Raw genomic sequence first — 14,517 nt, 5'->3', positions numbered from 1 at the left:
CTATTCCTTATCTCTTTTGATTTGATATCCAAGAACAACGTAAGGTACATGAAAAACATACTCATTTTGAATAATCAAAATACATAATCTTCAACTCCAATCTTTTTCTTTAGAGAAATTTCAATATTATCTGTAATTTCTAATACCGTACTCTCATTCAGAGCTATTGAAATGCGTTATTGCGGTATATCTCAGAACTGATGTCAGAAGAGAAAAATCGCAAACATAAGAGATAATGACAGTTCGAGACCAAGCAATGTGAAACAAGAATGATCGCAGAGACCCACATCAAGTTTCTCCTTCATTCAGTCTGGACAGAAGCACTCTAACTGACAAAAGAAATGTCGCCAGGCCAGAAATGGAACTTTCTTTGCCATAATGCATTTCGCTACGTGGGATGCCATAAGGTGCCCACTGGACTTAATGGCTTCTCATGAAGTACATGACAAACGATGTTCAAGGCGGGTGGCTCATCAAGAAACAGTCCTCCAGAAAATGATAACTCTCTCCAAAACGTTGAAAATGGAACTTCGATTGGATGACATCACGTGACTGTACATGAAAAGTACACGTACACAGTACAATTCACTTGTACTCATAGTTACTTGCGCTCGAGTAAAGTGCTTCTCCAGCTATACAATTCCATTTGTTTGAAGATGCAAATGGCCTGGAAGAAATTAGAACTGGAATGGGAATTGAGATATTTTATTGGGATTGTTTCCCACATATAACGATGATGAATTCGAACTTCTATATAGTCTATTCACGACGATGATACTATAATGTAATATAATAATATGATATCATTATCATATTTGAATTGTAATATCAATATATATTATTATTATGTCGAATATTAGAAGTGAAGGATAAATAATATTGTCAGTGGAAGTATGAATAGAATTGGATATGATAATCACTTCTCAGATGTAGATTTATCACAAACACTTCAGGAGAATGAAAATTCTCCATCATGTAATAACAAATAATTTTTTTCCAAGTTTAGAATGCACATCTTACCACATACGAACTTCTTCCATCCCCTACCACTTGCACTAGATATAGCACTTTGAAATATAGAGATACATCTTCTCACATCATTCTTGGAATATGATACTGGAAATTACGACAGATTCATTTTAGCAGAGTGGAAGCATGATGTTTACTTTCTCTTTTGGAAACCGAGTGTAGACCAGCAAGAGTAAATAACTTCTGGAGCAGATACAAAGTGTATTGACTGCTGTCTGACGCCATCGATCATATTCTGCTCCTTAAACATCATTTCTCCAGCTTCAAAAGTCAGTTTCCCTATTGTTTGCTCCGATTTTCCAATGGAATTCTTCAAAGCTGTAACATTATATTAAGTGGTTGAAAAGAGAGAAATCAAGTAAACTTGGAACAACAAAGCTAAAACATAGGAGAATTTAGCAATAGATTAACAACCTATTGAGTGTTCAATATTTTCAAATCATTCAGAGCATAGATAGAACTGGTTATGTGAATAAAGCAAAAATAAAGATAATAGAATTGGCATTATTAGGGCTGTATGAGGTCTATTGATGGATGTTCTCAATCTCAAGCTATGAAGGTTTGATTGTTTTCATATTTCTGTGTATTCAACGTTTTCAATAACAAGAATAAAATTTTTCCATTTTTCACAATATCGAGAATAAATTATTACAGAAGATTGAATTCCTCAATTATCATAAGATATTTATTGATAACTAGCTGACCCGGCGAACTTCGTACCGCCGAATAGTTTAATGCATCTCATGATAAACTTCAGCTGGATGCACACCTGAGGAGGCGCGATGCGGCATTTTATTTATAGATGAATTTCCAATTACAAAATGAATAATTCACTAAAAATCAATTAATTCTGAACACCGAAGACAGCATAATTATTCGAAACAAAGCAACATCTTTAGAGCATGTAAGTATTTAATCTGAGGCCGCACTGCTGGATGGTTACACATAGAACAGTCATTTTGTTTTTAGTCGGTGCTTTTAGAATAAAATGCATGGGCGGTTATGGAGCAGCACACACGCTTGTCTACTATCTACCGACGGCTGTTGTATGACTCAATTATTATAACAGCTGATTTTTATTTCTGTGTGTGGCCAGCTCACAAATCTTCTCCCATAAGGATAACATGCGAAATTTTAAGGACCGTAGGAAAGAGTCCTGAAGTCGAGTTATACATTTGATAGTCAATAAGCCTGGTCCTGAACATAACGGACACAACTGTAAAAAAAAAATTCAAATTCACACATAAAAAGTTATTGAATGCCAAAATTTGAGGCTCGATTTTCATTTATATAGATTGTTACAAGGCTGTTGCCTATGGTAACATTTACAAAAATTGACAATATAAAATCAAATCAAACTTAAGAAATAAATAATTATTCACAGTTCAGCATCATTAATCGATTACAAATATTGAAGAAAATAATATTGTATATATTGAGCCATCAACACTATACTAGATCACATTAGCAAACTGAAGTTGTTAGTTGCATCCATGTGGAATGAAACTTATCATGAAAGTATACCATGAAAAATTAAACTTCATAATACAATACAAAAGAGGGTAGATGAAATAGGTAAGAAATAAACTATGAAGGTGGTCCTATTGCAAAACATTGTTATCAGACTTTTATTCAAGAAGAAGAGAAGTAATTATGAAACTGTGCATGAAATAGGAGCAATGAAATGAGAGCAAGAATGCACCAAACCCTGCCAATCATAATGACCTTATGCTGAGGTATCATTTATTAATGATGACAAAAGCCTTGATTTGAACAAATATGAGTTTGGTGAGAAAATCAACGCAGGTGATAGATTGTTCCACAGTCGGGACGCTACTACAGTAAAAGAGGAGTTGTACATAACTGTGCGGTGGAGTGGAATTTGTAGGAAATACTGGTGTTGCCGTGTGTTTCTGTGGTGGATGTGCGCAAGAGGGGTGAGTCTCTCTTTCAGATACTGCGGACACTTGCCCTCGACAACTAGTGATATACAAGTGATATACAAAACATAATGAAGTATTGTCTCCGGTCCTTCAGTTTCAGTCATTGCAGTCTCCTATAGAAAGGTGTGATATGGTCATCCCTTCTTGCATATATGAACCCAACTGCATAGTTCAATGCACGCTGCAATTTTATATTAAGCTCCTCAGTCATGTCATTGTAGACCATGCCGCCATAGTCCACAATGGACAGGACTTCGAACGAGTGTAACACGAAGGTTCGTTGGGAGAAAATTCCTCAACCTCTTGAATTGATGCATTGTGGAAAAAATCCTCCTTGATAAGGTGATATGATAGGTCCAATAATTAAGATTATTATCTATGAAAACTCCTAGAACCGTGAAACATTTCTCATACTGGAGTACATGGCCATCTAGCATTACTTTGGACACTGCATTGAAGTCTAGTTGATTGTACAGTCTGCCATAAGCAACAATTTTACTTTTGCATTTCCTGGCATTGAGACTGAAGCAATGCGCCTTTGCCCATACAATCAAATATCCTATATTAACATTCATGGCAGCCACAGCATCATCAGCATGAGAGAAGTGACCAGAAGGAATGCGACTGTAGTAAACAAGATCATCAGCATAAATATGATAAGACAAATCACGAAAAATCAGAGGAAGGTTATTTACATAGATAGAGAAAAGAAAGGTCCGGGGCGGACCAAAACTAGCACAGGTAGCGCCTGTCTCAGATTGAGCGGCTACAACCGAATGATTTTCGGTATAAGCAATCCATTTCTTGCAGTCCAACAGCTTCGGGTGGAGGAGACTGAAGAAATCTGGGCACTCTTTTGTTCATAGAGGGAGAAATTGCTCTTAAAGGTGGAAGAATCATACTGATCAACGGCATAAGAATGCAGAAGGCAACGGGAAATCACTGCATTATTTTCCCTAGTGGAATCATCATGTCTGTATTCAATATTAAATATTCCGGAGTTTCAAGTTACCCATTCGGATCTCCGGGGGGAACAGTTGCGAACAAAGATATGAGAGGAGGAACCATTAACATGGGTACATGGAACGTTCCAAGCATGTTTAAGGCGGGCAAGCTTGGAAATACAACCCGCGAGATGGAAAGGTTGGGTATGGACATTCTTGGTATAAGTGAAATGTGATGGTCTGGAAGTGGAATAAGTACCAGCGGAGGTTATACAGTGTATCATTCAGGAAATACGGAGGTGAATCATCGAAGTGGAGTTGCAGTGATAGTTTCTAAGAGAGTCAGTGGATGCGTTGGAAGTTTCGTCCCCCTTTCTGATAGAGTCATGCTGCTTCAGATTCAGACTAAGCCAGTTTACCTAAATATTATTCAAGTGTATGCGCCCACAGCAGATGCTGATGATGGGGTGATTGAGGGTTTCTATGCAGAAATTAACACGGTTTTACGACTCACAAATCCTCATCAAGTCAATATTGTGATGGGAGACTTCAATGTCAAGGTTGGTGAGGGGAAGGTAGATGGTGTAGTGGGAGACTTTGAGCTGGGATTGCGGAATGAACGAGGGGACAGATTGATACAATTTTGTCAGGAAAAGGATTTGGTAGTCATGAACACCATGTACAAGCTACCACATCGCAGGTTATACACCTGGAAGTCGCCACAGGACAATGATGAAATATTGGTCCGTAATCAGATTGACTATATTATGGTAAACAGAAGGTTTCGAAATAGTATTATGTCTGTAAAAACTTATCCAGGAGCAGATATTGAGTCAGACCATATTCCTGTGATAGGAAAGCTAAGAATTAGATTACGTTCAATCCCAAAGCGCTCAATAAAACCAAGAATTGATGTGACAAAACTTAAACAGGTTGCTCTTAGTGAATTGGTTCATCAAGACTTGGCGGGAGGCTTGAGGGCAATAGATGAGCGCACTGAAGTAGAAGTGCATTGGAGAGAGGTCAAGAATGTGATGATTGATGTTGCAAAGAAACATTTGCGGGCTGAGAAGGAGCAAGCTCATAAACAATGGATGACAAGTGACATTTTGAACCTTGTAGACCAAAGACGAATATGCAAAGGACGGGATCATGTGCAATACACCAACTTGCAGAGAATAATTCGCAACAAGATCAGAGAGGCTATGGATCAGTGGATAATTGAAAAGTGCAGTGAGATTGAGGAGCTTCAGAGCAAACATGATTTGCATAATATGTACGAGAGGATCAATAAACTGACTGGAAGAAGGCTAAAACAGAGCAGGGGATTTTTGATGGATGAGACACAGAACATAATTGCCAATACTACTGAACAGTTGAAGACATGGGAAGACTATGTGCAAAGGCTATTTGAGGATGACAGGGTCATAAATCATGGATTCAATGAGGCAGACACAGGACCTGCTATACTTCGAGAGGAGGTTATCAGGGTTGTCCACAATATGAAGGCCGGTAAAGCTCCAGGACCGTCAGAAGTGCATGCTGAAGTACTGAAGACCCTGAGTGACAAAGAGATTGATAATCTTGTCTTGTTATTCAATAAAATCTACCAGACCGGGAAGATTCCAGAGGACTGGCTCAACCTTCATTCCAATCCCAAAGAAGCCAAATGCAAGGCGATGTGAGGAATATCGAACAATCAGTTTGATGAGTCATATACTCAAGCTCTTCCTGAAAATCATACATGGGCGGATTTTTTGTAAATGTGAAGAAGTAATGGCTGACACTCAATTTGGTTTCAGAGGGGGATTAGGCACAAGGGATGCCTTGTTTGCAATGCAAGTCCTGGTTCAAAGATGCCAAGATATGAACAAGGATGTATATTTATGCTTCATTGATTATGAGAAGGCTTTTGATCGAGTACAGCACACCAAAATGCTGGAGATCTTAAAGCAAATGGGGTTGGACAATCGGGATGTCAGAATTATTGCCAATCTCTACTGGAACCAGACAGCAAATGTCCAATTGGATAAGGAGTTGTCAAAAGAAGTAGAAGTTCGTAGAGGGGTAAGATAGGGCTGTGTGTTGTCACAGGCTCTTGATGGATGCACATGTGGACTGGTTGTCAACGGTGAAGTTGTGAATAATCTCAGGTATGCGGATGACACAGTGTTGTTGACTGGAAGTGCAGATGATCTCCAACTGCTGTTGAATCATGTGAATACAACCAGCAATAAGTATGGATTGTGTATGAATGTATACAGAACAATGTTCATGGTTGTTAGCAGAGAACGTGTCGAGGCAACAGTGAGAATTGCTGGTAAGTTGGTGAAACGTGTACAAAGCTTCAAATATCTTGGATGTTGTGTCAATGAGAAATAGGATTTCTACCAGGAAGTAAGGAGTAGGATTGAGCAGGCAAGGGCAGCATTTTTCAGAATGAGAGGGGTATTATGCAATTGGAACCTTGCTCTCAAGACTAGAATTCGTTTGTTAAAGTGCTACATCATTCCAGTGTTGTTGTATGGGCATGAGGGATGGACATTAACGAAGGCATTGGAGGCAAAGCTGCAGGCGTTTGAACTGTGGTTGTATCGGCACATTCTTCTTATTTCATGGACAGAAAGGGTGAGGAATTCTGAGGTATTGGAACGAATTGGGTTGACAGTGGAGGTTCTTTACTGTATTAAGAGTCAGAAGCTTCAGTATTTTGGACATGTGATGCGCAATGAGAAGTACAGATTCCTGCAGTTGATAATGGAGGGCGAGATTGAAGGAAGACGCCGGCTTGGAAGAAGGAGAACATCCTGATTGAAGAACCTGAGAGAGAGGGTTCAACATTGACTCAACATCTCTGTTCCGAGCTGCAGTCAATAGAATAAAAATTGCATTGATGATCGCCAATCTCCGTCGCGGAGCCGGCATATAGAAGAAGAAGAAGAGAAAAGAAGAGGGCCAAGGATTGTGCCCTATGGGACCTCTGCAACAACTGGCAGCCACCTGAACATTTTCTCCTCAGCCACTCTAACAAACTGGTACCTATCAGTAAGGTAGGAATTGAACCAGGAAACACAAGAAAATGATAGACCACACTGAAAAAAGAGTTTATGCAGTTAGATTGAATGACTGATATTATCGAAAGCTTTTGTGAAATCAAATGATACAACAAGAGTGAAAGAACGATGATCCATTGAATTTTGAATGTCATCAGTGATTTTTAATAGTGCTGTAGTTGTGCTGTGGAAAGGGCGGTAACCAAACTGAGTTTTATCAAAGAAGTTGAAGGTACATTGACAACTGTTCATGCACTACTCTCTCCAGTGCCTTGGAATTACTACAAACTATCTTTATAGGTCGGAAATCTTGTGGAGTAGTGGGATTATTATTTTTTGGAACTGGACATATCACAATGATTGCTTCCAAAGAGAGGGGAAAACTCTCATTTGGGGAGAGAAATTGAATAGATGTGTGATAGCAGGAATGATAATTGGTGAAATAATCTTTTCAAATGAAATAGGTATATTATCAATACCTTTATTATTTTTTCAATTGAGAGAATAGCGGAGGAGACTGTTTCAGGAAAGACATATGAGAAGAACAATTTATCCTGCGAAAGTGTGTGACTAAATTGATTAATCATGATTGAGTTCAGTGAGTAGTGAGCAAATGAATAAGGCGGAGATGGAGTAGACAAGAATTCATTGAGCTGTTCCAGAGGAACATCAACAGCAGTGGACTTGGACTTGAGTGGTATAACCTCGACTTTTCGAATGATCCTCCACAGCTCTGAAGTGGACTGCCTTTCCTCAAAAAGTTGACGATAGTAATCTATCTTAGCTCTACGACAGACAGACCTCAACCTGTTTCTCAAAGCTTTGTAACGCACAAAGTCTGCATTTTAACCAGTCCTGAGAGGGATACGCCTAGGTTTATCTCTCTCTTGTCTCGGAAGGGATATTTCTCTGTTGAACCAGGAACATGGCCTGTGGTGAACCTTCACATCCTGCACTGGTGCAAGTTCGTCAAAGATTGAGAAAATCATTGGATTGGAGGCCTCTACCTTGTCATCAATATTATTCATATTCACAATATCATGCCAAGACTTCTCCACAGCATCAGCGAGACAGCGATCTAAATCATTGTTTTTAGGTTCCTGCCCTTAATCTTTGGCGTGTATCTCACTTCATGCTCCAGACGATATTATAACATGAATCAGATCATGACCCGACATACAAAATGGTATTTGTCCATTAGCCATAACAAAATCTGGATCACTAATAATAGTAAGATCGAGTAGGGAATGACAAGTGTCAGTGTGAAGTTTTATTGAGTATTTCCATATTCAACGACTCAAAGAGTGTTCTCACTTGTCTGCTCTCAAAGGTATTATTTTTCACCTGAACAGCATTGAAATCTCAAAAAGCAATTATATGCTGATACTGGTGCATTACATCTAGTAGCGCATCCTCTAGAATAGACAATCTACCGCCTTGGGCGGACGATATACAGCAACAATCAGCAAAGTATCTTGTCCAATATTGACTTTAGTCATGAGAAACTCGGGTGAACATGAGTAAAATTGAGGAGATGATGCAATTACCTTGGCAGCGGATTGAGACCGAATATAATTATACAGCAACACCTCCTCCACCCTTGCCGATCCAGTCATTTCTAAATAAGATATAGCCAGGAACATTGAAGTATTCTGTAGAGAGGCTGGGTTTCAAGAATGTCTCACTAATAGAAATAACATCCACCGAGACCGTAGAGAACATTAACCTTAACTCGTCAAAATGAGCTGGCAGGTATTGGGCGTTGATATGACATAATTTAAGTAGGTTTGAGTGATCATCAAAAACTGATTTCAGTTCATTAATGAGGTCTTACATATTTGTTAGAATACATATCTTCGAGAAATATTTAATGAGAATAGAAACTGGGATAGTATGTATTTTAATTGAGAGATAGTTGAGTTATATTTGGATACTGATAAGTCTACTAAGATTAAGATTGGGAGGATTGAAGAATCTCACAACAAGTTATAAATTGGCAACCTTCTATGTACTTCAACAAAAATATTTTAATATAATGTAAGCTGCAACCAGTGAATGCAAAACTTTATTTCTCGTATAAACAGATATATATTATTGAGCATTCAATATAATTGATCCAATCATTTATTGATCAATCAATAGCCATCGAAGAAAGATAGAAATGAATGAATTCAATCATAAAAATAGAATGCTAATGAAGTTTGTTAAGAAAACCTTCAAATTACAAAGTCAATAAGAAAAGTCTCTTGGAGAAAATGAATGAAAATGTACTGATCAAGAAGGCAAAAATTAAATGTCTCGTATAATATTCAAGCAAATACTGTTCAATGCCAAGAACAGAATAGAAATACAAAAAATATTCCAACAGGACCAGATTTCAAGAGAATGATCTACAGAATAATATATTATATAAAAACAAAGAATATTCTAGAAAAAATCAATGAATTAAACAGAAATTAGAAGGATAATGATTCTGAATTCATGAAATCAAAAACATGAATAGGTGAATGTAGGACATTACGAAGAACCATAGTCGAAACAGATTGTACTGCCTGTAGTACTAATCCATGAAAAATGGCCATGTCAATGCTATTGGATTGTCGTGGTCAATCATTTTATCAATAGAGAATAATATAATCAACAGCTACAGAGAAAGTAAATGTACTGTACTATTATATTATAGTGATTTCCACTGCAAACTGTTAGTATTTTTCAAATGGGAAGCATGACCTTCTTATTCATAATATGGAATGCTGGAAGTTGGAAGTGAATCACAATGAGGGATTTCAATATATTTCTTCTTCAATTATTACAATCAAATTATGAATCTCAAAAATCAAACTTTTCAATTCTTCGAATATTATTAGAACTACCAAATTACGTCTTCAGAAATTATCTGATATTCGAATATCAGAATATTATCATGGTGGGAAAGTTGTATGTCAACGCATTTAGGTTTATTCTACGAGTCAACACTTGGCCACAAATTCCTTGTGGAAGCGGAAAATGCCAGCTGTTAAGAAATCTATTTGAGAGAGTTCTTCTCCAGAAATAAGACGAAATTTAGTATAAAAGCCAAATATTATCATAAGTTGATTCCAGCTAAACCAGTAGATTGGTGCCGGAGACAAGCTCCAGTGGCCACTGTTCCTGCAACAATATTTACCCGTTCGTTGGTTTGGTGTAAATGGGGTGAGGTGTTGGCAGCGGGGAGTTGTAGGGAAGGGTGGATTTGACGCCGCGGCAAAAACAAAAGCCGAGGAAAAAAATGGGGTACCCTCGAGGAGGTGAGTCCCCCCAGACACCCCCCTAATCCTCCGAAGACTATCGATTGTATCCCGCCCCCTCGCTTTGGACTTTGCCGAGATCGTTCTGCAATGAGCTACCCCCTAGCTGTTCGGGAAACTGCAATGTTCATCGTTATTGCTAGATGCTTTCAATTCTAGTTCTCCAAGATTTACTAGTATTGTAATGATCGTCGGTTCCTGCAACTGATGTGTTATTTATGCATGACCTCGAACTAATCTAATGATGTACACCAGAAGGGAAAGCTTTGTGAATTATAAGATGAGATCTATAATCTCACTGTAAACAATCTTCTCCTGCGCTAAATATCAGTTTAAATTATTGCTTTCATGTAACGTGAGAGATAATATCTGCTACATCCCCGTACAAATTGTTATATGAACTGGATAAATCTAGTATATCTAGTTTAGTAGTACAGTATAAAACTTTGCACTTGTACCACGAGTGATAAGATCAATTGATTGAGAGTGACTTCAAGTGAGTAGTTACACGTCTCAATACAAATTTAACTATCAGCTTCAATGAACCTCAACTATTCCAGTGATCTCAATAGTTGAACTCTCAACTAACTCAGTAAGCCTACGCTTGAGTCTATCAATTCCCATTATACTGAACTCCAGTGACTATATTTCTATCAAATGTGAGATTCAACTATCACAAGTCGGTATGTTAGACTTGTGAAATTCATTGTAAAATATTCACTAGAACCTGATCAACAGAAACTAAACTTTTTATCACGCATGACATAAGTGTTCGTAAGATGTTATTACCTGAGAATCGTTGATGCTTCCTGGATGGAAGTTGATTGATTCATTCGTACTGCTTTGGAATAGTTTGAAAGAATAAACATTTTTCCAAGATCAAGTTAGTCATAATATAATAAGTCCAGAGACAGCTATATAAGTCACTCGGTATTTTTTCCATTAATGCTGATGAAAACAATATTTCTTAACCCTCGGGGAAAATTTCCATCATAATTCAATGTTAGTGGGATTTTAAGCATGATGATCAGTTAGTTTCAGCAGAAGATCATCAGGACATGACCTATATGATAATAAAATTGATAGAAGAATACAAAAAATGGGGCTTGGAGGTTAACACAGAAAAGACACACTATATGCAGTTCCGAGGCACAGGACAGGATATTTAAACTGAAAATGGATCAAAAATAAAATTAGTAGAATTGATGGTGATGTTGTGAAATCTCTCCATAATAAGGACAATATCCTTGTTTTCTTATTATGAAAATGGATTGACTAGAAATTTTAAGGAGTACAAGTACCACGGCATTGTTATTAGTGATGATGGAAGGGATAGAGTGGATATCATGGGGAAGATAAGGGAGGTAAAAAATATGATAAAAGCACTACATCCAATCCTATGGAATAAAAACATAAACAAAAATACAAAAAAAAGTTTATACCAGGCAGTGATTGAGCCGGTCATGACGTATGGGTCAGAAGTGTAGTGTGTGGACAAATTAACTTCTCAAAAACTTCTTTCAGCTGAAATGATGTACTGGAGGAGGAGTTTAGGATTGACGTTGCTGGATCGAATCAGGAATAATATCATAAGAGAGAGAATGAGCGCAAAAAAACACAATAATGGATTTCATTGGAGAGAAACTATTAGAATGGTATGGACACCTGCGCAGAATGAATGAAGGATGACTTCCTTTAAAAGTATGGAATTGGGTACCAGCGAACAGAAATAGGCGTGGAAGACCGCGAAAGGAGTGGGTATCCAATGTCCACATTCAAATGGAGAGTAGAGGTCCCTTTGAAGGAGACTGGATAAATAAGGAAAGGTGGCGATTTGGGTGCCAGAAGCGACATAACTGAAGTCGCTATATATAGTGAATATTGAAAAAAAATTTAACAATCAAAACATTGAGGAGAGGTCATGGAGGAATCAGTATTGTTATTGAACCCGATGCGATGGAGGAATCGTGATTTACTTATTGCAACCAACTGAAACAATATTATTCAATTGAGAATCACCTGAATTTCTCCGAATATATTGATTCCTCTCATTCGTTAGACTTTTCCTACTCTGACTATCAAAATCCAGAATCAAGGAAGACATGGCAGAAAGCTTATTTATTGAATTATCGCATGGAGTGTATAATTGAGATAAATGAGATAGAAGATATTTCTAGATTGTGAAGTTGACCACTTGATTGTGAAGTGGTTACTCTCATATACTTGGTTTTACTAAACTCTGTTCTGGTTCCGTGCTTTCGTCAGAATGAATAAATAATCAGCTCAAGTAGCATCCATGTGAATTGAACGTTGAAATGTATTGAAGCCATTGTATCAATGATGCATGATTTTTGTCGGCATTGATACCTCAATTCACAAAACTTCCCGGAATTGGGATGTCAAATTCGGTGAAGATCATGCTGAGGTATGGTTTAGCAAGGTCTTATCACCATCAGTGCAGACAATCAGCTTATCTGCACAGTCCATGTAACTGTTACTTGGGATAAAGTAATTAAACGTGGGTTCTAATCGGGTCCAGTCAGCACACCTGCTCTCCCAAATTGGACTGTCCTCACCCCCTCCCCCGACAAATCCGACCAATAATTGACGTTAAGCGCCTCCCGGCTCAGGATTGCAGGATGCCAGTCGGTGACAATTTTAGCCTTTTCATTCAACAACAGCTCATAATCATCATATCTACTCGTTGTCCATAATATCATATTTGCAAAAGTCGTTCAATATATCAAATACCTCTGAGTTCCAAAAGAAACACTTCAAAGGGTTAATGAGAGAAAAATATGGAGCTGTTTTCCTAACCCTGTAAAGTGAAATACTGAAATATTAGGTGACGTGACTACTGGTTCGTGATCGGATTCAAAGTTTGTGAGGTGTCGAATTTTGTCAACTCGTGACTTTGAATCCGATCTGATAACATAGGTGATGATAGACACAAATTCTTATGTGCTATAGTAAGGCCTAACTGGAGCCAGAGTCTCTCAGTTTTTTATTTAGACGATTTGAATTTAGAAACCTGAATATTTTTTCTTAAACAACTCACTAAATCGCTGAGATTTTCATGTTTCTATTCTTTTCATAAATATTCAACTTGCTCTGTGATTGCAACATTTTTTGATACTATAAATATTTTCGTATTTTAATCTGACTTTTTCATATAGAGACAAAATGAGGTTACCTTTTGTCTTCAAAATCAAATGAATACTCGTAAATTTAGAGCATATACGACAAAGTAACGAAACCCACGAATGACAGTAAATTATGAATGACTGTGAATGAATCATCCTATGTTCTGAATTAATATAAGAATATGATAATATAATCTATGGTCTATAAAAACCTAGTATATAATAATATTGTAGTAGGGAGGAAATTCCTTCCCCTTTCATATTATCCTTGTGATGCAAAATTTAAATAATACTTACTGCTTAAACATGCATCAAGTCACAATTCAAAATAGGACATTCCAGTCAAATTTAATGAGAATCTGTTGTCGTGTTTGGCCTCATATACGGAGCATACAAACTGGAGGGAAAGCAAAAGCGCTGATAAGAATCTAAGACCTCACTTCGCTCGTCAATGAACTTCCTCACACATCAATCATGAATAATTATTCTTCATTATCGACTCCACGATCATACTAGTTCAGGAAAGTCTTCATTCGAAGTTGAATCCTCTTGACTACTCTTGTTACTAATTCTTGTTACTTGTTACTCTATTTAAACGGAAACATAAATGCAATACCGGTAAAACACTCTGACCTATATTTCATTATATTGTCTACTCGATACTGTATGACTACAGTATCAGTAATATTGTATTTATCGTTAAAATTTATTGATAACTCCCACAATACGACTCAATATACTCTCGTATATTCATGCTATTCATATAAACAAGGAGCATGGTTCTTATAGTCGCATTGATTTCTGCTTTTCACCCAATACCATAATTAACGCCAACCTCTGATTATTATCGCCATTATGAACATTTTCATTAGAAAATATCACTAACTATTCATACTGAACATTCACACAATGAATTCTGAGCCAGTAATTATGATGATTGTAGCCATGATATCGGAGGCTGAACAATACAATTTCGTTCTATAGACTCAATGACAGAATTCATTGCAGTCGATATTTGAAGTTCGCCACAATGTACCAATGGAACTAGTCTCATTTGGGGATTGCGGTGGATTTTCTCACACACAACCGCACTATTAACAGTACAGAGTATCATCATG

General features: G+C 37.4%; 1 protein-coding gene across 2 annotated transcripts in view; it reads right to left on the bottom strand.

Annotated features, from left to right (window-relative positions):
- The window catches only part of LOC111045823 (acetylcholine receptor subunit alpha-like), a 433,085-nt gene that overhangs the window by 131,661 nt on the left and 286,907 nt on the right, over positions 1 to 14,517 (bottom strand). The window lies entirely within an intron of this gene.

Source organism: Nilaparvata lugens, chromosome 8 (genome assembly GCF_014356525.2).
Source record: "Nilaparvata lugens isolate BPH chromosome 8, ASM1435652v1, whole genome shotgun sequence".
In the NCBI taxonomy this organism is placed as follows: Eukaryota; Metazoa; Arthropoda; class Insecta; order Hemiptera; family Delphacidae; genus Nilaparvata; species Nilaparvata lugens.
This window is presented reverse-complemented; position numbering and strand designations above follow the sequence as displayed.